The sequence below is a fragment of the Pyxicephalus adspersus genome, chromosome 4 (assembly GCF_032062135.1).
Source record: "Pyxicephalus adspersus chromosome 4, UCB_Pads_2.0, whole genome shotgun sequence".
Lineage (NCBI taxonomy): Eukaryota > Metazoa > Chordata > Amphibia > Anura > Pyxicephalidae > Pyxicephalus > Pyxicephalus adspersus.
This window is the reverse complement of record NC_092861.1, coordinates 44,881,304-44,906,010: the sequence shown is the minus strand read 5'-3', so window position 1 is coordinate 44,906,010 and position 24,707 is coordinate 44,881,304. Positions and strand designations below refer to the sequence as shown.

At 36.3% G+C, this 24,707-nt stretch overlaps 1 long non-coding RNA gene across 1 annotated transcript; it reads left to right on the top strand.

Moving 5' to 3' along the window:
* Window positions 1-1,585: 1,585 nt before the first annotated feature.
* On the top strand, window positions 1,586-14,725 carry LOC140328441 (uncharacterized). Its single transcript, XR_011920288.1, has 2 exons — window positions 1,586-1,887; window positions 14,388-14,725. It is a non-coding gene; the product is annotated as an uncharacterized lncRNA (long non-coding RNA).
* Window positions 14,726-24,707: the final 9,982 nt, after the last annotated feature.

Sequence of the window (24,707 nt, the reverse complement as noted above, 5' to 3'; positions counted from 1 at the left end):
GGTGTATTGTTTTGCAAAAAAAGGATCCCATTGGTAAACTTTCCACAGCATTTTGTCCTAATTTCCTCCTTCAGCTGGTCCAGGAGGTTAATCATAGTAAGTAAGTAGTCCACCAACAGAATACCTTCTTTGTCCCAGAAAACGGGCGCCATGACTTTTTTGGTAGATTTCTGGGTTCGGAACTTCTTCGGCCGCTGAGACCCGCTGTGGCGCCATTCCTTTGATTGTTCCTTGGTTTTAGGGTCATAGATGTGGAGCCAGATTTTATCCTCAGTCACTAACCTAGCCAAAAAGTCCTGTGCAGCTTCAAAATGGGCCAACACGGCTTTGGATGCTTTAATTCGTTCCTTCTTCTGATCACTGTTCAAACATTTCAGCACCCACTTCGCTGAAAGCTTGCGAATGTCTGGGATAGTGGTGATAACAAACCCAACACGCTCCTGTGAGATGTCAAGTATCTGGACTATCTTTTTTGCAGAGATTCACCGGTCCTCAATAATCAGCTCATGGACAGCATCTCAGGTTGCCAGATCATTGAGGTTGGAGGGCACCCACTGCGGGGCTCATATTCAATGGTGAAATGCGCGGTCTTGAAAAGAGATATCCAGGTTTTGACGGTACTGTAGGAAGGACACTTCTTCCCCAGTGTTTGTGACATCTTAGTGTGAATGTCCTTTGCTGACTTTCCCTGGAGGAACAAAAACTTCATGACGGCCCGTAACTCCAACGACAGGAAACTTGCTTGTGCCTCTGCCATCACAGCTTCTCACTAAAAGAAAAACCAGTTTTAGGAAACACAAAGACCTGATATTTGCAGTTACATACTAAGATATTAGGCTGTCATATTCCTCCACACTTATTTTTCTATTTCATCTGGAAGGGGGCAAAGCCAGGAACTTTCTCAGCACCCCCTCGTATATATAAAATGTGCTCTTATTTTTTGCGCTCATACTATAGTGTCTAAAAGTGAACCTATTTTATTATAGGGATAAGAAAAAGCCTAAAACATTAAGCTAAATGTATTCTTTGATGGTAAATACAGGATCCTAACATGACCTCCTAGATTGTAAGCTCTTCTGGCAGGGTCCTCTCCTCCTCCTGTTTCACTGTCTGTATCTGTCTGTCATTTGCCATTTCAAAAGGCACCTAGGCTACATATCCAATATAATTGAATAAAACCCGAACCAAAAATGAAAGGGTTCCCAGATTGTTAGTGTAATACTTTTGTCAGTGGGAAATGTTCTCTTCACCCTTAAATACTAACAGGGACATTTTTTCAACTAGGCACACAGAGGTATATACGTAGTAAAAATCAGACTTTTGCAAGTGACTAAAACTGTTTTATTTACCTGTAAAAATATTGAAAAATACTCCTCTTTCTTTGAGAAACAACCAATCATGTAGAGATTCTGCAGGTATATGTACATAGGTATTACTGCAAATTAAACATTTAAAATTTACCCAGAATATGTGAACAGCGTGGAGGGGATGGAGAGAATAAGAAGATATTACTGTTTTTTTTTGGATTGAATTTCCACTTTATGCTGAAGGTCTCAGTGTGAATATTAATCACAGAAGAGACATCCAATACCTTATGGCCTTCACCTGTTGCACCATTGGATTGTAGATAAGTGGACAACAATAAACAGACTGTTGCAGGCTTACACTTTATCAAAGTCCATTGTGGAAAGAATATGGGAAAATTACAGAGGGACTGAAAACAACTTTCTGAAAACCTCAGCAGAATCCAGCTGACCGAAACTTTACAGAAAATGGTTAAACCGTTGAGAAATGTTTTTGGAAATGCATTTGTTATTTATAAGGTTCAAGTTTTATTATGACCTGGTAGAGCAAAGGACCCAGGCAGAGATACTGCATTCAACTCAGGCAAGCTGTATTTTTTTATTATGTGGCATAATGGAGAAGCTATAATCAGTGTTTGGTGTTTGGCTTACAGAAATACCAATATAAAACTCTTTATGTTAATCATATTTTGACAACATCAGCCAAGGTAAAACATTTTTGTTGAACTTGGCATAGCACAGGCATATCACCAGCTGTCTGTAGCTGATATTGCACTAGATGCACAAACAATCATTTAATCAACTACCTGCTTAAACTTTGGTATCTGAATTGCTCCAGGATTGTTAGAAAAAATGATAGATTACAGTCTTTCAGTACTTCGAGGTGGAATTCCATTTTTCTGCTGAGGCTTTGATCACAGTTGACTCTATTGAAGCTGCAGGCTGTTGGCTATCCGAGGATTTTTATTTTTTCCTGTCCTTTACATTGGGACAGTACCACAGTCAGTGAGCTGCTGTACAGATATTTGTATAAAAATATAACATGGAAGTTCTTCAGTGTTTTTGGTTAATATGGCAGTAAGAAGTTCTCTGTTATCATTATATGAGAGTCCAGTAATTGGATTTACACATATTTTCTGCCTAACTGCCAATTGTGCCAAACACAGTTCAAAGGGGACAAGGATTAAGTAAAGGTGGATATCCATTTTAGAACTGAACACTGTATTATCAGGTAATTGTTCAGAAATACCCTTTAATTTTACAAGTGAAGTATATGTATAACCACAAGATGATGAGATCTATCTGAAGTCCTCTTTCGTGTGGTTATGCAGTTCACTGCTCCACAAGGGATTATGGGCCACTTCTAGGACACTAGAACAAACATACCCTCAAAGCAAATGGGTTCAACTGCAGTTCACTTCCCATACAAGTTAGCAAGCAGCTCTTCAAAGGTGGCTAGAGGCTACATGTCATGTCCAGGAACCACATCACAAACCACTGTAACCTCAATGTGAATGCAACCATGTGCACAAAAAGTTCCTAACCATTCCCATGTGGTTGAATGGGAGCAGTTGGGAGCATGGTTGAGTGTGCAATAAACCTTTACAGTTTACTGCAGGTCTGAAAGAGGCTTTATGTCCTTTATCTTTACATATTGGAGACACAACATATCTATTAGGATATTAGGAAACTGCTACAAAGCAGAGCCTTCGACTGAACATATGGCTCCATTGGAAGATTTTCCCTTACCTTTTGCACTCATGACAACTCTAAAATGTAGGATGTCCTCTTTCTGTCTCAATGACAACCCTCACCTGGGCAAACAAAGGGGTAAATATCCACAGTGTGAGATGAAGACATTTATCAGATGGCCCTACTCATTCCTTTCAAAAAATCTTTACCTTTACCGTCACTTTAAATAGGCAGTGTACTCCTAATATCCTTATATGATAGTGAAAATAATACCATATACTTTATAACAACAAAAATTGTTCACAGAAATAAATGTATTGTCATTTATATTTATACTCCCTGTCCTGTTACCTACACAATGTGAGAACATGTCTTTGTGGGGAAAAACAATGAAGCTCAAATGCCCTTTGCCTCATAGCTGTAACAGTGTGTGTGAATAGATTGACTTTCAGTTCTCATTTTAATCAAGTTCCTTTCAGTCTGAATGTTTACGCTGCAGGAAGATGTCACTTTGCTGAAGTCAGTTTTCTTGGAAACTGTTCATCTATAACAAAGAAAAAATAGATTTTTATATCTCCAAAAAACCCCAACACATTAATGTACCAGTGACAAAAGCAGAGCTTGGAGGGATAGCCTGAGAATTACAATCTAATAGCTTCATACTTGTCAGACTACATAGTAGTGAAAAACTGCTATTAATTAAAGGAGATTGTGCCCTTCAGTCTAGTATAAAGTATTGTTTATTTGTATAACACTAGATTTATACTACACGACTCCTCTCAGATTCTATAGGGTATTGGTAATCTAATTACTTTTTCCTTACACAAGATTACAAATTGTTTCAAAGTGCATTTTCTCCGCATTCACAAATCAAATATTACATAAATTGGTTTTAAATGTCATAAAATGCAGCATCTACTATAATGATGGCTGAAGATTTTGTTTGGTCTTTTAGGGTATTTAAAGTGTTGGTTTGCACTGCCCACACTCTTGAGTAGTTTTACTGGCTATTGCAACCTGGACAGATTGTGAGAAAAAGCCTTAAAATACCTACACTTGTTTGGGTCACTTGTGGCTAAGGAAGGATTTCCCATGATCGTCTCTTAATTATTATTTTTTTCTGGGACAAAAGGTAAAGGCAAGGCCCATTCCAAATTGAATGAGGGCAGAAGTAAAAACCTAAATAGGGTTGTAAGCATTCTCAATTCATCCAAAAATAAAATGAAATGTTTTGGCTATAGATACATTTTAATGTTCAAAAATATGCAAAGAAACAAAAAAAAGACAATTTCATACAGATACTTCTGGAGCCCATATTAAAATTGACATGGTATATTTATTCTCATAACCTAAATGAATGAACATTCAGATTTGTACACCCCTACATTTAGCACAACTTCAAATCTATAATATTAGAATTAGTACCAGGGTGCCCATAATAGGAACCTCCAACCTGTTGCCCAACAAGAAAGAAATAACATTTTTCTGTAGGAATGTTTTTTCTTTGCATAAATGTCTATGGAATATACTAAAATTAATAGGTGGAAACTCGTCAGCTAACGGCAGCCAGTTAAAACAAATGCATTTACATAGAAACTGGCCCAGTTCATAGTCCATTTCATTTTAATCTTCGGAGGATAGGGGTTCTGAAGCACAAGCAGGACACTGTATTTATACATTACACTTTTCAACCCCCCACTATGACCTTTTGGAACCCTAAATCTGACACATCCCTATTTAATGTACAGCGCTGCGTAATATGTTGGCGCTATATATATCCTGTTTATTAATAATAATAATAATAATCTGCTCATTTGTGTAATACATTAGCCAAATTCCCCTGAGCTACAAAAACTATATCCAAGTGACAGCTAGAAATGTCCCAAAGCACACAAGCACTAGAAATGCTACCATTTAAGATTTTTAAGCAAAAAATGATTAAAAGTAAATACTGTGAATGGCATTGATGAGGTGTAAGAGGGATCATTAATATGGTGGAAGGCTTCCTTATTACTCTTGGCTTTGACAAGAACTAGAATAATAAGGTATGACACAGACTGAAAATAAAGTATTGAATATAGTGATATAGTTCCCTAGCGGCACTGCTAATACATGCCCTACCAACCCCACCTACTTCAGTACCTACAGTGCAGACCCTTTCCCTGTGTTTTTACTCATTTTACTCATACTAAGTTGAGGACCTGTTAATGCAATATGTGTTTGTGCTTTGTAGAGTTCTAAATGAATGGGCAGCAGTGCACCTCAATGCATGAAAATAAGTGCAGGCTGCATTTTGTTGCAGTGTAGTGCTCCCCAATTTACACCATGCATGGTGCATAGGAACAAGGTGGAGTCACACTGAAGGTGCACAAGGTGGAAGTTGCCATTATTGCACATTAACACAACTTACATTTGTAAACTCTTTTGTAAAAATATCCTGACTGAGTAATTTGTACCTACTGGAGAGGATTTTTTTGAGCAGTTTATAATGCTCAAGTCTGGGGTTTAAAAATACGAATACGAATATGAAGAGGTCCTGATTTAATAAGGGTCTCCAAGACTGGAGATTATCTTGGGTGAATCAGGATGATTCAGCAAACCAGGAATAGATTTCCTAAAATAATTTTACTTAAATAATACTTTTATTTGGCAAATGTTTTCAATCCTTGAAAAAAACAATTTCAAGTTTCTTGGATCACTCAGGTTGAAAAAGCTGTTTTCACAGGGGGAACCTCGAAGTGCTGTACACATGTGCTCCCATAATGTATTTTTACATGATATGGACATTAAAACACAACATCTTCTACATGCTTGTGATACAGGAAAGGAAAGGCACAGAGAAACTTGGGAGGGCTGCAACGTCATATGATGGAACATAAAATGTGTCATGGATATTGTAGAGAAAAATACTACAGAAAGCAGCGGAAGTTCGTGAATATATCGCACGTTATTTGGGACCTGTTTGGTCAAACCTACAACTTGTATCAAATTTTTTTTTATTTGTGATTTATTACAGATGGAATAATAGAAAGGTAATCATTTACAAAGTAGACGTTTCTTTGCAAATGTATGGCTTGAAAACAATGGATAATGGACATAATCTAGTTTACTAATATATTATATTTTATATCTTTTAATATATATAAAATATATATATTGAATTTCCAGATGATGGACCTGATTCAGTCAAGCTCTCTGACTGTAGATGATAGACTAAATTGGGAGTCTGGGTGATCTAACAAACCTAGAATTGATTTCCTAAAACCGTTTGCAAAATGTCACCAGTGATTGGTCATTATATGTCCGAATCTTTGCCATATTACGGAGGTTGTGCAATACTTGTTATTATGTTTTTATTATGATGATTGTGTTTTTTTTGTGGTTTTTGATATTATGACTGTACATGTTTGACTGATTACTGAATAAAAAGTAAAGTCCAAAAAAAAAAAAAAGTTTGCTGTTGGTTGGGAAATGTTTTTAATTCTGGACCAGGTTTACTGGATCACCCAGGTTCTTCCATGATAATCTATCTTCTTCGAGGTTGGAGAACCTAGGTCCAATATGTCCATCTTTGTATATGCTGACAATTTTCTGGATAATAAATTTTAATTGATTTGAACATAGCCAGGCTTGGATGTATCAATTACTCCTTAGATTTTGCTCATAAAAACAAGTAATAAATCATCACTAAAGAGGCAGATAATTACTTTTTCAACACTAACATCTACAATTTGGTAGGAAATCAATGATTTTTTAATGATCAATTTCTTTTGAAATGTGCTAAAGAAATTAGGGAAACTGAAACATTGAGACAAATATTAACTGGAAAGTTTAAAAATAGGATAAAAGAGAAATGTGCACACACAATTATGATTTGGTTTATTTACAAGGAGACAATGAATATGCAAAAAGTGCATTAATGGAAGGTACAATATAAAAACAGGGCACAACAAATGCCAGGTAGCTTTGTTTAAATATTTTTATTGGTTGATAAGACTACTGCACTTTGCACTTTAAATAAAATTAGCCTAGAGTGAGTAAACCTTTAGTAAATCAATCATATTTGTGAAAAATATCATTGATTTATTAAAGGAAATATACAATATACAATGTCACTTTTTCAGATGTATTTAGGTGCAGTGTTTTAAATGATATTTATTGTATTATTTTCCATCTATCTCTGTTTTACCCCCAAGGAAAATTTTAATCATGACTGTTTGATCATTTGAGTGCTTGGGATTGATTAATTAAAGTTCTCCTATACTGGATCACCCGGATTCGCTGATGAAAGTGTATCTTCTCCAGTCTTGGAGAGCTTTAATAATTCAGGTCCTTTGTCTTTATCGGGTTTCTCATATATATTAAAAATTCAGGTGGGGAGTGAGATGCATGGAGAGCAATATAATTTAGTTAGTAATGACTAGCCTGGGATTAAAACCTTGTGTTAAAGGCAATATTCAATTAAACAATGAGTCAAAGCAAACTTTTGCTGGTTAAAAGGTCAGAGACCAGACCAGTATAGGCCTATGAATAAAAATACCCAAACTAGACAACAGATGGACCACTGAAGCCAAACACTCATAAAGTTTAACATTGACTAAACCTCTGCACAACATGATACAATTATTTAACTGTGCAAAACAAAGTGATATTTCTTATATTTTAAGTCTTTTTCACATATATCTCTGATGTTCTTTTCAAAAGCTTTCTATTCAGTCTCTTTTGAAATTCCTGAAATAAATGGTTAACAGCAAGCAACAGCTTCAAATAAATTAGTATTATTACCAACATATTACACAGCACTGTACTATTCAACATTTCTCAGAACTCATAGTCATGTCATTTGTCCTTCAGAGATGCCCACAATGTCCTCAACATAGTCATAGTCAAATGTTCCTTGCATAGTGCCGGCACAATATGTGAGGACGCCAACCAGCCTATAGACCCTGGTGCTGATGGGCAAGTATTACACTACTAATACTGATATACTAACTGCCTTCATTCCATAGACATATATATTAGCAGAAGTAAGCAAGTTTATGCAAAATGTATAAGCCAGATAGGATGTATGTACTTTTACTTATTTTATTGGGAAAATCTTTAAAAGGAAGACATCATTCCGGCAATAAAATAAAGCAGCCTCCTAGATTGTAAACTCGTCAGAGCAGGGTCCTCTCCTCCTCCTGTGTCACTGTATCTGTCTGTCATTTGTAACCCCTATTTAATGTACAGCGCTACATAATATGTTGCAAACACAATCCGCCCAATCTTCCATTGCATACTCAGACCTGTGATGGGAGAGTGGGCGCGTTCTGGGATCATGACGACACTCTGGGGGAAGTTTCTTTCCCTTTGAGTGACGCATGGCTCCCCATGCATGAGCAGTCCTGGGCCAGTAAAATTAGTGGTCCGTGACGTCCAAAAAATTGGAGGCCACATCTGATGTTGAGCCTCTATGATTGAACAAAAACAAAATCTAAAGGGTGGGCCTGGGACAGCTACAGCTTCTAATGCATACTATGAGAAGTTTATATTGTACAGTGAAATCAGAGAAAGCAATTGTAATACAGGAGAGGAGTCAGTACAACTGTGCAAGACTGAAGGTAAGGCTGAAATTCAGCTTTAATAATGAGCAATAAAAAGGTTAACATGGGTGTAAAATTAAAAGTAACAATCCTTTTTTTCTCTGTCACAACATTACACACCAGCTAAAAACCTCCCAGGCAAATGAAATCTTTCCACAATCTTGTTTTCTCCTCCTCAGTATATAAACTTATCTTCTCTTGTCATTCACACAATTTGTTTGGTTTTGTCCTGCACAGGCTATGTACAGCACAAAACAAATTAAAGCCATCACTTTTCCGGCTCCCGAGTCTTCTGTTGACATGATAGGTGATACATAATTGAAAACTAATCTCCTTCAGCATCCTTTCCCTTTAACACTTGTCACTTGTATTGGGGTATCTGATAAGGTTTAATATCTCTCCAGCAGTTTGATCTACAACCCTTTTTAAATTGATTTTCTTACAGACAACATGTCTTACATCCGGTTACATTCCTTATAGTCAACAATAATAATGAGATTATCACCTGTAAACCAGTCCTATTACCATGCTTCACAGGAGACGATGACTCAATTTTTCTCTAATATCTGTGTTTCAGTTCTGTGTACTGAACCACAGCAGTATTGAGCCAATTTTTATAGCACCCAGTTCAGAAAGTTTGCTTTTACATCAGAGTGTCTTTTTCAATAAAATGTTAATAAAGAATACAAGAGGGACAAGTACAATCACGAGAGGCTGACTCCTCTATAGTATAAACAGAATATAAACATACAATAGTTGTTACATTTAATACAGTGTACAGTAATGTATCAAATACCAATACAGATGTAAATAAAGCAGACTTCCACGCACAGTGTTCTATGTTAATAACTACAACCATTTCATTATGTTTGGGTCTGGAGGAGCCTATGGCCACATATTAATTCACTAATCAGTGGTTATAAAAGAAAGAACAAGAGAAAAGAGAGAAATATAGAAAGAGAGTTAAATAAAGGGAAGTAAAGGGAATAGGTTGGGGGTTGACACAGTTCAGCATCTCGACAAACCGCAAAGTGCACTCCATATAATACACAATTTAATACCTCACCAATGTTTAGAACTTTGTATATTTATTCGCTTGCTTATTTTATTTTTCATAGCATGAAAGCTGTAAAAATATCCCTAGAAGAAGCTGATAAGCGAAACATGTCGGGTTTAGAGACATTGTGTTTTCGTTTGCAGGGAATCCTGTGTATAGCAATACGATCTTTCATCCTAGACTTCGAAATGAGATGGGACCCATCTTTACAAACTATTATTTTGATTGTACTTGTTATTGTTGATGTATACCTATCTTATTGTGTATAACTTGCAACATTCAATATAAGCTAACTTGCCAAATGTAACATGCTTTTTTCTTTTGCTCTTTCCTTTATTTATTTCGACTTACACCAGTGTGAGTGGGGTTGGCATTATAATTTTTTTGAAATAGGGAGAAATTTGTCACCTTCCCCCGTCTTACACAAATGTGCAACCCTGGACGACTTGATGTAACTTGTTAAATGGTCGGCAATTAGTGATCAAAAATTTCTGGAAATGTAATATTCCAACCAGGGTTTGCATATCCTTTGGAATCCCCCAACAATTTGCAGGTAGATGCTTTAAAGGTTGTCCAGCCAAAGGGACGCTTCTCCATATCTGGTGGGAATGCCCCAAGTTTAGGAGATAATGGATAAGAGTAAATCAACTGTCATACACAGTAATGGGTTGCTCATTTCTCAACAAGCCCTACTTAATGTACACCTCTGCAGTTTAAACTTTTGATATACCTTTAACAGCCACCAAAATGGTGTTGGCGGTCCTCTACTCCTAGAGTAACACAAGTCAAACATTAAATGGCATGGTTCTTTTGCAACGAAAAAGGGGGCAATACTGATTGACACTATAGCTAAATTAAGTTTAGTTCAAAATTCATTTACTCCTATAGCTAAGCTAATCTTGACAAAAAGGTGAACTCTGGGCACAGACACTTTCATTGATTATATTCCTCAACGGCCACAAGGGTCATAAATACTTTTTGGAAAGTACTTACATCCCAAACTACATTTTTCGCCTCTGGATTTCATCATATTTTTGTTCGGTATATTTTTTTTTCCTTGCCAGGTTCTCTTTTCTCCGTTGCTTCGGTTTCCTTTGCTTATATAATTACCTTCACATTGCCCATCCAAAATCTCATATTGTATTCTATTGGTAATCAAGTCTATTCTGTTTAAAACACCTCTAGAGCGAATCCTAGTTATTTTATTGTCACATGACATTTTATCCTGTAGTCAATAGGAAAGTCAGAATTTCGTTGTTTTTAAGATAAACTGTCATTATAATTGCAAGGGATATCTGGGGGATCCGTGGAACAATGTCCCAAAACAAAACATTAAAAAGCATGCAATTTTATACAAAATTACACTAAAAAACGGCATTGCTGATTTTTAAAGGTAGGGTATTGCTGGCCATCCACATTTTATGTTCATTGCAATGCCACTGAACATGGTATTGTCACCAAAATTGTGGGGGAAGTCAGGGGGCATTTTTTAAACAAAAAAGATAAAATTTTAACTGTTCTAAATGTTCTTTATTAGTATCCTAATAGGTTTTTGTCTCATTTTGACACTTTCACACATTCTGCTGCTTGTTAACCTATCGTATTATATTGGGCTGGGTCACAGTTGTAGTATAAAATATTACAATGGTATGTAATGGTGACATTTATAACATGGTTGTAGGACTGGCCAGGTTTTGATGACCATTGTGTCTTTTGTTCCCCCCTCTTGTGTGTTTGACAGGAAGTCATAAAATTAATCTTTCAACTCACCACCATCCATCTCCAAAATGAACCCCTCTGACATTGGGCCTGGTTTATTAAAGCTTTTAAAGACTACAGAAGATAGACTATCATGGGAGAACCTGGGTTATCCAGCAAACCTGCAATGGATTTCATAAACATTTTTGCTATTACCGTGTTTCCCCGATTTTAAGACATCCCCAATAAATAAGCCACCCCCCATTTTTGAAAAAATAATTAAAATAAGACACTCACCCGTGAATAAGACATGCTCTGAGATCCGATCCTGTGTGTGTCCCCTTGATGCTGGCTGCAGCACATATTTTGGCATTTCAAAAAATATAAGACAGTGCCTTATAATCGGGGAAACAGGGTAGCAAAGATTTTCAGTCTTGCACCAGATCTATGCTGGTTTTCTGGATCACCTAGGGTCTCCTGTTGTATCTTTTCCAGTCTTGGAGCTTTAGTAAATCAGGCCCATTACATGTCTGCGCTTCCCTCCTCCACTGGCACTTCCATCTTCTTCTGCATTCTAAATCTTCAGCCATTTTGACTGGCCAGGTAAGGATGGTATAACTCCCAAAGACCTAACAGGCAGACAGAAACAATGTTGACAGCAGAGACATACACATTCTCTTCTGTTATAAAAAAAGCCTGACTGTCAGCACTTTATTAAACAGACTTTAGCTCCCTGGTAAATCTAGAATGAAGGATTAATGTTGGGAGTTGGGAGTTTTTTTGTTTTACCATGTGTCTTTGCCTGAAAACATAATTAAAGTGACAAATGATGCAAAGAGAACACAACCATCCCTACTAGTGTTGTCACCAATAAGGGCAGAAAACAAAGCTCTGCTCTGTACATCACTAAAATAAAATACATTGTAAAAAATTATACAAGTGTGTCACACATCGGAATAAAGTCCAAGCGTATTATTTATTTCATTTTTGGATAACATGGGAATGGGTTAGAGTCTATGGTTTGGTTGATGTCTGTGTTCCTTTTTGGTAGATCTTCACTCATTTCTTGTTCTGCTTATTACTAGGTTAGGAAATAAAGGAAAATTTCTCCAAAAACGAGGTCATAATAAAAACCATACAAAGGCTTTAAACTTTCCAATCATTACGTACTGCAGACTGAAATTACAGTGTGATTTTTAACATTATTCTACAAAATATCATGGGTTACATCAAGGTTTTCCTTTTAGCCAATGAAAGCTAGAAAAACACATTATGCATTATGTTTTATGCTTCTGAAAAATATATATTAGGGAAACTGATTTATATTGCATTTCGATAACACCAGAAGAAAAATAATGAAAAAGTTTATATACCACATCAAATAAAAGGACTAAAAATAAAATATGAACTAAAGTAGAGAAGATGTTTTAATCTATTAACTGTTAAATTGGATTTTTTTTCTATTCTAAAAGCACATCTGATCTTGTAAAGACAGCTTTTGTTGTTTGTTATTTTTACATGGATACAAATAAAGAATATATATACATATAAAAAATATGAAGTATAAAATAAACCCAATAGGTTTGGAATAATGTATGGTGCACAGGAAGTAGCAATCCTGAAATCCTCAGTGATCTTCGTGTTTTAGCTTATACAGCATGGCCCCATATAAAGCTCAACAATAAACATCCAAAGTAGGCCAGTTAAACCTGATTTTTATAGAACACATAAACCAGCTTTCACATTAGCATGACTTCATTTTATTAGCCACTGGCTGCTTTAAGGTCTTTAGAGTAATATCAAATAAACCAAAAGGCTGCACTTCATGGCTAATGTATGCTAGAAAAATATTTATAGGCTGAACCATGTTTATGCATCATCATATGCAGTGGTGGAAAATAAAAATTATTTAAGCAAAGGAAAATTTTACTGCTGCACCGAGGAAACCTTAAGTTACAATGGCAGACATCTCAGCATTATTCAAACGACAAAGCAAAGGAATGAATCACATATATGAGATATAGGAATAACAGTGATGTTGCATACAGTGAAATTATTATTATTGTTATCAATATCATTACATGTCCTCTAATCAAAGTTATATAATTGCACTTTGGTAATCAGTTTGCCCGGGTTGCCTGTCTGTCTTTATGTTCATGTCAGCTTTTTTTTTTGTTCTTCCTGTAGTTTTCACATAACCCTCTCCTTATTTTCTAACAGGCTTCTTTATAGGCACATGTATGTTGAATGAATAAAGGGACAATGATAGTACTATGGGTGAAATGACTATGTCAGATGTTACCACTATTAGGACTTGCCTGGACATGGAAGAAGGAGGACATGAGAAATCTTGTCTTGTCTTGTGTCTATACTCGTTCCCTCTACAACTATTGCTGGGGAACCACATCAGGGTTTATATTGGGGCATTCTGACTTTTGTAACAACAGCTTTCAGGGGCACATGTTAGTGTTTGCCTGGTTTCATGGTGTCTGCTTGTATTCATATGATAAAATACAGAAAAGATTTTTTTCTCCCATTTGTACACACAGTGCATATGATTCAAAATATATAACACCTTACTTTGTATATATATGGCCATCATTTATGGGTATTTCCTAAGACTAAACTTCTCTCATTTCCTGTGGTGACCACAAAACCTTGGAATCTCACATTATGTCATATTTAAGAGCCCTTAAACATATTGAAAGTGCCCTGGCACAGACGGCTTTTCCCTTTCCTACTATAAAACTATCCAATATATTCTTCTCCACTGTAGAAATAAGTCAGTTTATTCATTAGTATGTGGTCAGAATCTCTTATGGAACATATGAATCTCCAATAAAAGTGAAAGAACATTTGGCCTGTTTCAGTTACAGACCAATCTTAATATTAAACATTGACACAACATTTTGGCTAACAGGGTGCAGTCTCTTCTCTCTAACTCTCATTAAATGATCAGGTAGGAGTTAGAAGGGAGGCCAGAGAAAATGATTATATGATTTATGCATGTTTCTTAACTTCATGCTTCACGGACTTTACTTATGCCTACAGATCCTGAAAAGGCCTTGGACAGAACAGACTTTGCTGACTGCATTACAACATTTGGCACTTGCCATGAAATGCTCTTATGGACTTGTTGACCATACTTCAAGCAAATAAAACCCAACCTATGATGTGATGTCCCAATCCTGAATTAATCTAACTCCCTTTTCTTCCCTCTCTATACCAGGTATTTAAGCGGGGTCTGACACCCATACATCTTTCTGGAGCCTCTGTACCTTTGTATCAGTTGCTTTATTTGTTGGTTACCGTTGTTAAAAAAGAAAGCTGTTAAATTTCCAACCTTCACCTTCTATATTCATCATCTGTCAATAATATTATTTGCCTTCCTTGTGAGTCTTTTTTATTTATTGAGTTTTGTTATCTTATCATCTTGTTAATGTTTGAAAAATTCAAGTACCGTATTACCGAGTAAGATTTGGCTTACGAAGAGTCCCAGAAGGGATAGGATCTTATATGAGCGTTGGGTTCAGGAGCTATCATAGCAAAAAATGAGAAACTTGTAATGAACATCTGGTCTTCCCCAGGGCCCATAAAGCTATGGAATAAATTTGCTGCAAAGTGATTTCCTGTACAGTCCATGAGTTTGTTCTACTAATACAAACACTGTGTTGTGGTTGCACATGTCATGAGTAAGCCAGGGTCCAATGGTTAATAGCAGTAAAGCAATCAATGAAACTTGATAGCAGCCTATTGAAAAATGCAAGAGAAGGGATCAGAATCTCAAGCCAGACAAGCTCAAGAGAAATATGGACATAGTAAGACCATCAACATGATCCATGGCCTGCAAAACAATAAATTTATAATAATAAATGAAAAGGGGGGTTAAATGAAAATGAGTTTGGGCCACATCTAAAGATCATGGCGTTCTACAACTTTTTAGTGTTTTTGGTCTCAAGTACAATAAACTGTTGAATTGCAGTAATTAGAGGTGAACATTCCAGGAAATTATCATTGCTCTGCTGGGTTACCCTTCATAACTGACCTGTCATGTTCATTGTGGCATTTGAAACATTAAAGAAATCAGTGCTAAATGCTTGTACATCTACATGAACACTTGCAGCATTACTGTTTTCTCTAATAGAAACAAGATGAGCAGAATGATGAACTGCAAATATATAAGGTTTTAGAGAAAGTAATGGGGAAGCACTCTACAAATCCATAATTGTCCACTGAAAATACATCATAGTGCTTGCTGAATATGGATGAGCAATTAATCATAATGGAGGATTACTGCCCATCGTCTGCAGCGGCATTTCTACCAGATTAGGTATGATTCATTTACCATCCCCTACACAATCCCGTCAATCTGTTCCCATGATCCTTCTTGTCTCTTCTGGAACATATTAATGTCAGTCTGTGTTTCCAGTCTATAGCTAAAAACTAATTATTAAGGGCACATTATATGATTTAAGTAATAATGTATTTACCTATGCTTAAATAATATGTTTTTTTTCTGTCATTGCGGTTTTTTAAGTGTTTTAGTCTCTGGTGCTTAATATTAGCAGACAGAAACCTTTACAAATAGCTTTATTATATTTAGATACTTTATAAAGAGGCAATAAACATAGAATATAATTTAGCTTGAATAATAGTGGTAACATTTATAAATACACTGCAAGTAGTGGAGAAATTCAGGAAGGATTAAGGAACCAGCAAGAATGTTAGAGTGGAACTATAAGGCAAAAATAACAAATATGTTGCCATCTGTTAGCAGAATTAAGAGTTTTTCTCCTCCCTGTCTCAGTTTTATGAGCTGTTGATCCTGTCAGTAGACCTGTTATGATTTTATTTCTTCGATAAAATGACAATGCTGGCAGTAATAGCATTGCAGAATTTTTGGACTTAGATTGACATGTAGTTCCAGATAGAATTAAAAAACAAATGAAATTCTGACTAATGAACTTTAAGTAGTTACATCAGTTGGAATAAAAGTTTAAGCCAAATGAATCAAAGTTGACCCCCTATATAATCATTTGGCTTGTTCCAATCACTGCAATCATCATCAGCTTGGCCTAACAGAAGAAACAAAGTGGTAAAATACCAAACCACTGACAGATAAAAAAGTAATTGTACTGGGGAGACAAAACATAAACATATATTATTACTACTAATGTAAGACTGCATCATATATACACGTTTTTTCATAGGTTTACTTTAAGCATTTATTTTCACTAAAAACAGTAGAAACTACTCCATAAAATTGATTTTTGTTGTATGTTTGCAGGTGAGTTCTCCTGTTAAGTATTCCCATAAATAAAATTTAGAATGGGTCTATTATTTTTGAAATGATAACATAAAGGGCTCTATTTAAAAACAGGGAATCAGACATTCCCTCATGGGAATCTTACAGGTCCATGTGCTTCAATAGCAGGTATTGATTCCCACCAGGGAATATTTGAGGGAATGTCAGTCCCTGTTTTATAAATAGAGCCCAATGCATGTTGCACCTATTTAGGGCTGGTCCTGCTGTATCCCTTACCAAAAAATATCACAACAGAGCTGCTTGCTTTGGGACATAATCCCTCTGATAGAAAACTTGGGCTGAAACTTTTTATGAAAACCACAGTATAATCATTCTTGTTTATTGTAAATAATGCTGCTAGATGTTATTTGGAACTGAACCCATGTCCATTACATTGAATTTATGTTTGCTGGTATTATGTTTTGAAGGAAGGAGTAATCAGGGTCCTAATTTCTGTGCTGAGCCTATGGTTTGGGTAGTGTATAGGATAACAGATACAGCATTCCAAGTAGCTCAAAATATTTTGTTTTGTTTGTAAGTGGACTGGTACAAAAAAGTGAATGTTTTATTAAAATGTGATAAATGCACATACTGTAGATATATTTATATATGTAGAAATACACTCCATCTACAGCTATAAAAAAACAGATAATCCTATTTATATACAATCAGCATAGAACAGAAGCAGTGTTATCTGTACTACAAAGCACACCTTGTGGTCACCTCTTCTGGACAGCTCTCCTGGAACACATATATCACAGCGGCTTTATGGCAGCTTTATTGCTGGCTCAGCACAATTCCTTCTTCTGCACAAGGTATGAACACACAGGTTAACAGTAATGTCACAAATCTGTCCTATTAAGCCAACATTTATTTTATGTCAGGTAGAATAAAGCAATAAATCTAAGTAAGGGAAAACAGAAAATATATCTACTTGGATGAATTGTTTATTTTATTGACGTATTTTTCCCAACTCAATCTTACTGCAGCAGACAAATGAAAAGTTGGAAGAGATTCATTTAAAGAAAAATTGCCATAAAATATTTAGACGCTGGTTAGCACTGCTGTTTTTAAATATTTTGTTTGTAGTTGCATTTGATTAAGCCTGCCAAATAATATATTCATCAAAATATAAGATAACTATACAACCATAATAATATATTAAATCCCATGTCATAGCACCAGGACAAAAATTCAACGTATTTGATTTATTCTTCTTTTCTGCTTTAAACTTGCCGCTAATAAGTAGAATGTGGTGGAAAAGCTGAGCAAAGTCACAGAATTACAGAATGTATTATTGCATATTAGCAGAATTGCAAGCAACAGTTAATATTTCTGCAAAACTCAATATATACTCATTATTATATATTCTCATTTTTTGTTGGTGTTATTTAAACCTGAACTCCAGACACAGGTAAACAGAAATAGGTAATGAAAGAAGGTTGTATAAATGTGTGCATTATAGTCTTTATTTGGGTACCTGTGCCTTATGGTATTCAAATATAATTGTCTTAATGTCTTTATCAAAATCCTAGGTCTATTTAAAATCACTGGTTGCCATCCTATGAGGAGGTGCCTTGTTGAGTTACTGGTCCCTGTAGTTCTTTCCAGCACTGCTGGCATAATTGCTTGTAGAAGGAAAACCTACCAATGAGCTAATTGCTTCTTATTCCCCAGCACTGTGCACCTAGCCACACATAAATCCAATGACCCCTACCATTACATTCCCTGCTAATAAGCCAATTATGTCACTATTGCTGCCCATCTAGATACACTTAAAGTAGAACTAAAGCTTAAAATTAAAAAAAATGCAACCAGGCAAGTCTTTGTTGCAGAAAGGACAAGTGATTTCCATTTTGCAAAAACCTTACTTGCCGGATCACATTTTCCAAATATATTTACCAGTCACTAGTGCATTGGGGGAGCTGCCATTTTCCTCCTCTTCTCTTCCATGTGTCCCAAAGAGTTCTTCTGGGTTACCCTGACACATCCCTGGCAGCATATGCTGAGCTGTGCATATACAGCTCATTGTTTTTGCAGTTAAGTATGTTTTATTGAAGAGCAGCCATAACCTTAAGAGCTATAGTTCTGCCTTAAAGGGTAGAGCAGCATCCGCCCCTAAAAATGACAAGCAAGGAGTAATTTTTTTTGCAGCCACCTATCATTCATTGTGCTGTATTTCCCACTCCCCAAACTATTTATTGTATTGTGCCGATTGGTGCCCTGCCATAGCAACAGCATTGTACCATGCAATTGCAAGTTGTATGCAAAGTGAATGCGCTACAACTGACTTAGCTTAGTAAATGTGGTAACATTGCTAGCAGATAAAAAATAGACTATCTGGGTGTTTCTGCTTAATCTATTTATTGAAGGTCCTTCCACCAATCTAAAGCCGCGTACACACTTGCAATTTTTGTCGTTAGAAAAGATCTTTCACAATCCTTGTGAAAAAGACCAGCACTCCACGATGCATGAAAGATGCTATACATACAGCACCGTTCTGCTCTATTCAGAGGGGAGGGGGGAGAGTGATGGAGCGGCACCCTGCTGCGTGCTCTCCTCCTTCCCTTGCATTATGATCGTTCGTAGTTCATCGTCCGCGGATCCGCCAGGACAGTGGTTCAGGCGATGAACGACGCGCGCTGTACACTTCAATAATACTTCGGATTCTTGTCCGATATCAATCCTGACCTGATTATCGGGCGAGAACCATTGGAAGTGTGTACGTAGCTTTAGAAAAGCACCAACTTTAGCAACATAATTGGTGCTTGCTAGAAAGGTTGCTTGGAAACCATATTTTCGTAGCTTATAAACCATTGAGTAACACTCTGCAATGAAGTGGGTTGACTGCACCCCTAGGACATCTACATTATATATAGCGGCACTCTATAAAATATGAGCAAACATTTATTGTCTTATAAACACTGTGTACAGAAGAGGTTTACAGAGTAAAACAGTGATATTTATGGTGATAATAGAAAAGTATCACTCATTCAAAAAATTCACATTCACAATTCAGTGTGAAATGAAGACACACAAAAAATACTTTTCCAACTGTATTCAGAAATAAATAAAAACCAGAATCACTGACATGGATAGAGGATTGCTCATCTCCTAAAAAATACTTGTAAACTCAATCAGGCGTAATTAATCAACTTCTCCATTGATCACCAAGCCACGCAGTGCCTAGTGGTGCGACTGACAGCAATTATTCAACTAGGGGTGGTAAAGCATGATCACGATTAGTGAGATTCAATTAAAAAAAGGGTGGTTAAACATGTTTAAAAGATCTAAGGATATTATGGATAGGAGCAAGTCAGGGGATGAAGACCACAGCATTTTAAAAAGTCTATATCAATCCCTAGGAGCAAAAATAAAAAAGTGGAAAGTGATCATGCTGTCTTCCAAACTGGATAGAAAAATGAGGAGAAAACCGGTGAGAAAGCCACCAGGAAGCCCACTGCAGCTTTGAAGTCGTTTTGGCAATTTACATCAAACAGTGATAAGTGCATGGATGAGATAACAATATTGCCAAGTTTACCAGATCATATGGGATAAGAATAAAACAACATAGCCTACAGGCTAGGAGCTGAAATTCAACCTCACAATGTAAATACATAACTATGCGGTTATTTAAACAAACAATATGTGCTAAATCTCAGTGTAGTAACCATCCTATTGTGTATCTTTGTAAATTAATGTTAAATCATATTTTACAAGGTAATGAAACTACCTTTTTCTAAAATTATACAATCGGGAGCCAATTACTATTCATTTGATTAATTTACATAAAAGGCAATGTTAATTACTTAGCAAATTAGCACATATTACTACAGCAGAGATGCAGATCTTACATTCTAAGCTCTGGTTTTATGTTGTCTAAATTAATTTAATAGTGATTACTACACAGAGGGTGAGATCTGTCAATTTATAAGAAATCTTCCATTGCTGAACCTGTACATGCCCAATGCAACACCTCTCTGCCAGGACCACCTTTGTAATGCAGAACCTTTTCTTGTTGTATTGGTCCAAACCTAACTTAGAATAATGTGACCATGGGGGATGACTTACTAAAGGGTTTTAGGTTGTTCACTTAACAAAATAAATTATCACTTTGCAAAGGAATTTTTCCTGAGAATATAGAATGTAGAGAAAATTTAGTTTGCAAATAATACATAAACATGTGCATTAAACCATAAAATAGATAATTGCTTGTACATAACTAATTGAAGAATGCAAAGTGTCATCTTACTCAGTAAATTCGTTTTGTAAAGATTCAGACTATTAGTAACAAAAAAAAAAACAGCAGCATTTACCACTCACAGGTGCCCCACAGTTGTAATAGATGACACACACTAGGAATTTGAAAATGTATGTGAAGGTGTCAAACACTTGTTAGCATACCAGAAGGTTTGAATTGTGTTCCATTTGTCAACAGATCATTGTTTTAGTGCAAACAGAAGTGTTCAGATGGTCATTAATAAATGTAAGTTAAGTTTTCCTAAATCAGGGGTGTCAAACTCAAATACACAGAGGGCCTAAAAACTTTGACATTTATTGAAGTTTTTCCCTCTTATTAGATATAAACCCTTTTCATATGGAAACAAAAAGGTTTTGCTTCACCTTCAATCTGGAACAAGCCTATAATAGGTAAAGAGGCATAATATTTTTTTTTTTTATTTTACTTAAGAAAAAATCTTATACCTCTTTCTCTATCTGTAGCCTTCTGAGTTAAATTTCATTGGTAACCTTTTTGCACAGACTAACAATAATAATAACAATATTCTTCTATGAAAATCCAACCATTCAAGTCCATGCCTTGGAGTAGCAAGAAAAAGTTCAGCTGAGGGGGGAGTGCTGGAAATGCTAGAATTAGTGCCGCTACTAAAATTCTCGGCATCACTTGCGGGGTTAAAACAGTTCCATGCGGGGCCACGCATAGGCAGCGAACTCGTTGGTCTATAGAGGCAAGTGATGCTGGTAAATGTAGTAGCAGCAATATTTCAATGCAGTGGCGGGCCAGCTGCAGTTTATATCTAGGATTCCTTTGGGGGCCAAAAAAAAAGGATGACGAGGGCCAAATTTGGCCGCTGGGCCAGAGTTTGACACGCCTGTCCTAAATCAAACACAGAACACTTTGCAGTACAAAAAGTGGCTGGAAAACCATTGTTGACTTCTCAACTTTCTATCATGTTTGCAGATTATAGGTCATTTCTTTGTGTAGACCAGGGGTCAGCAACCTGCAGCTCTTCAGCCTCCCTGTTCTTGCTCCCTTCGGCAGCCAACAGGAGATCCCTGATGTGGGATCCCCTTCCTTCTGTAAACCCTACGAAGGAGGAGGAATCTTCTTCTGGTGTTTTAATGAAAAAATGTACCAGGGGGCGTTTCAAATGGGCGCGTGCAATGACGTCAGTCAGGATTGACTGGTGTGTTCGTGTATGAATGCAGCATGTCATGTAATGCAGCCTTACATCTCTCCCAGTACAAACCCCCATATCTATGGACCTGTCACAAAACTCAAAATGTCATACTACACTACCCTGTCCCCTACTCTACTTTGAACCCCAGTTTCTCCGGAACGGGAAGATGTACGAAACCAAAAATGAAGGTGCAATTGGGGGACACCTGTGACTAGCATCCCCTAACTTTCATCGTTAGGCCACCGTCAGAACATAAAAAACTCTGCTCATCAATAAAATCTACCCTGTTACACATTGCTGGAGGCTTCTAGCACCTGAACCAACCCCGATTTCTGTTGAACAGGTGAACAAAATTAGAGGTGCAAAATGGGGAAAACCTGTGACACCAACCAAAAAGTTTATCACTAAGGAATCGTCAGAACAGTAAAAATTCCGCTCATCAAAAAAAATCTACCGTTACATTAGAAGCCTTCAGCTTCTAACATAAAATGATGATGCGTTAGAAGCTGGAGGCTTCTAGGGCGTAGTTCAGTGTTTAATTTATTTCAAAGTAGGCCTACACATGCACACTGTTCCTCTGTTTGTTGTATCCTGTTGTTGTAACTGGTAAAATAAAAAAAAATTAAAACTTTTAAAAGTTTTGTGGCTCCAGACTATTTTTCTTTAGTTGAAGAGGGGGTAAAATTGCTCTTTTGATAGTAAAGGTTGCCGACCCCTGGTGTAGACCATTGTGGAATGCCTACTTCTAAAGAAGATAGCAATAGTTCTATATGCCATTCACCTGTAAACTGACCCTGTCATTTCAAGTTCTGTGAGGTTAAACAGTTCTACTTCTTAGTTCCAGGGTCCAGATCAAACGTACTGGATCACTGAGAATATATAGAGCTTCATATACCCTTGCAAGCAATACCCTGGATTATAGAACACAAGTATCTATCAAAGATATTTCAATTTGAAATGAACCTGCAAAAATGTACATTTTACCAGTTGACTATACTATGAGGTTGAAATTATACATACACCAGCATGTTTACACACATACATAAAAAAGCAATTTGTATAATAAATCGTAATTATATTTAGTAATTCACAACATATTGAATCACAGTAAACACACCATAGAATAATTATGTTGTAGGAATCCTTAACAAAAAGCAAACTTTTTTATTTAGGTAGTGTACATTTTTTAACTAATAATAAAAAGTTTTTAGTTGACAACCATTTTTTGAATAAAATAAATAAGTTTGGAAGAATAGAATGCTCACTTTTATAGGTCATACAAGCAAAGTGTGTGAAAAGATGTTAACATTGTTCATATCTACTGTTATTTTACCAGACCCTTCATTATTTTGGTCATGGTGGGCTTCCCATTAGCCCATTATTTCCAAATAATTTCCCATGTTTTAATTTCATTAGCATCCACATTCTCCTCATAATAGGCTTATGATGAGCCCAATGCTTGGCAATATTTCTGTATTGCTGAGTAATGTAAGTGGAAGCTCCGGGGACCTGGGTGGCAGTATCTGTTTTGCTCCTGATAATCACAACATTGATGTCATTTTGTGGCAGAATGATAATTTTAAGACAAATTGGACTAAATATAATGTAATTTTCCCTGGGAATAAGAAGAATGTGAAATGTAAACACAGCTTTGTTCAAGGTGAGCTAATTATTCCTGAGATCACACAGACAATAATACCAAAGCACAAAAGTATAGTGCTGCAGTGTTATTAGTAGTTGTTTCTTATGTAAAGCAGTTCCTTGGAACAATACAATGCACTTCACATTAATCTTTACCAATTTTCCACTGTGTGTTTTTATCATTTAATTCAGGCCCACTTGAAACAAGCAGCAACCACTCATTATACGTGATTAATTAACATCCAGCTGTGCCTGGTATTGTGCGATGTATTGTACAGAAGTAGGGATATCTATAACCAGAATAAGACTAGATAGTCTTGGGGCTTGATTTGTCAAGCTATGATATGGAAGGTTTAATGAGACATTAGGTATTATCATCAGATGGGATTATAAAAAGACATTTCAGGCTGAAATGTTTTTTTTTAGTAATTCAAAACAAGATTCACTGGACCAAATGGGCTGTTTTTAGGTGCAAACATCTAGTGTAGTACAACTATACGGCTCCCCCAAAAAATCCCACCTGTCCCCTTACTAGCTCCCTAACAATCTAGATTTTCCGCCAGCTACTTGCAAAAGGGTACATAACAGCAATCCAAAGTTAACTAAAAATATGATTTAAAAAAAAATAATTTATGGAACATCCCACATCATCACTCCAAGGTACAGAGAAGTTTTCGCAGTACATGGTTTTACTGGATACAATTTCAGGATTCGTCTGATTATGAAAGCAATCTTATACCGGATGTGGAACACATCAGACCTAATACAAAAGAAAAACTTGTGGTTGTATTTTTCTTGATTTTCTTCCATGCAGAAATAGAGACTTTTTCTATGTAAGAACTTTGTAACATAAAAGCCATCCCAGCCACCTATAGCCATGGTGAGGAGGGATTTCTCCTCCACAATGACAACAGAACAAGGCATTGTAAGTCAATATTGGGTGCAAGAGTCCGATTCTCTAAGCAGATCCTATTTTGGGCCAAAAAGCAACAGGGTTTGCTTTAG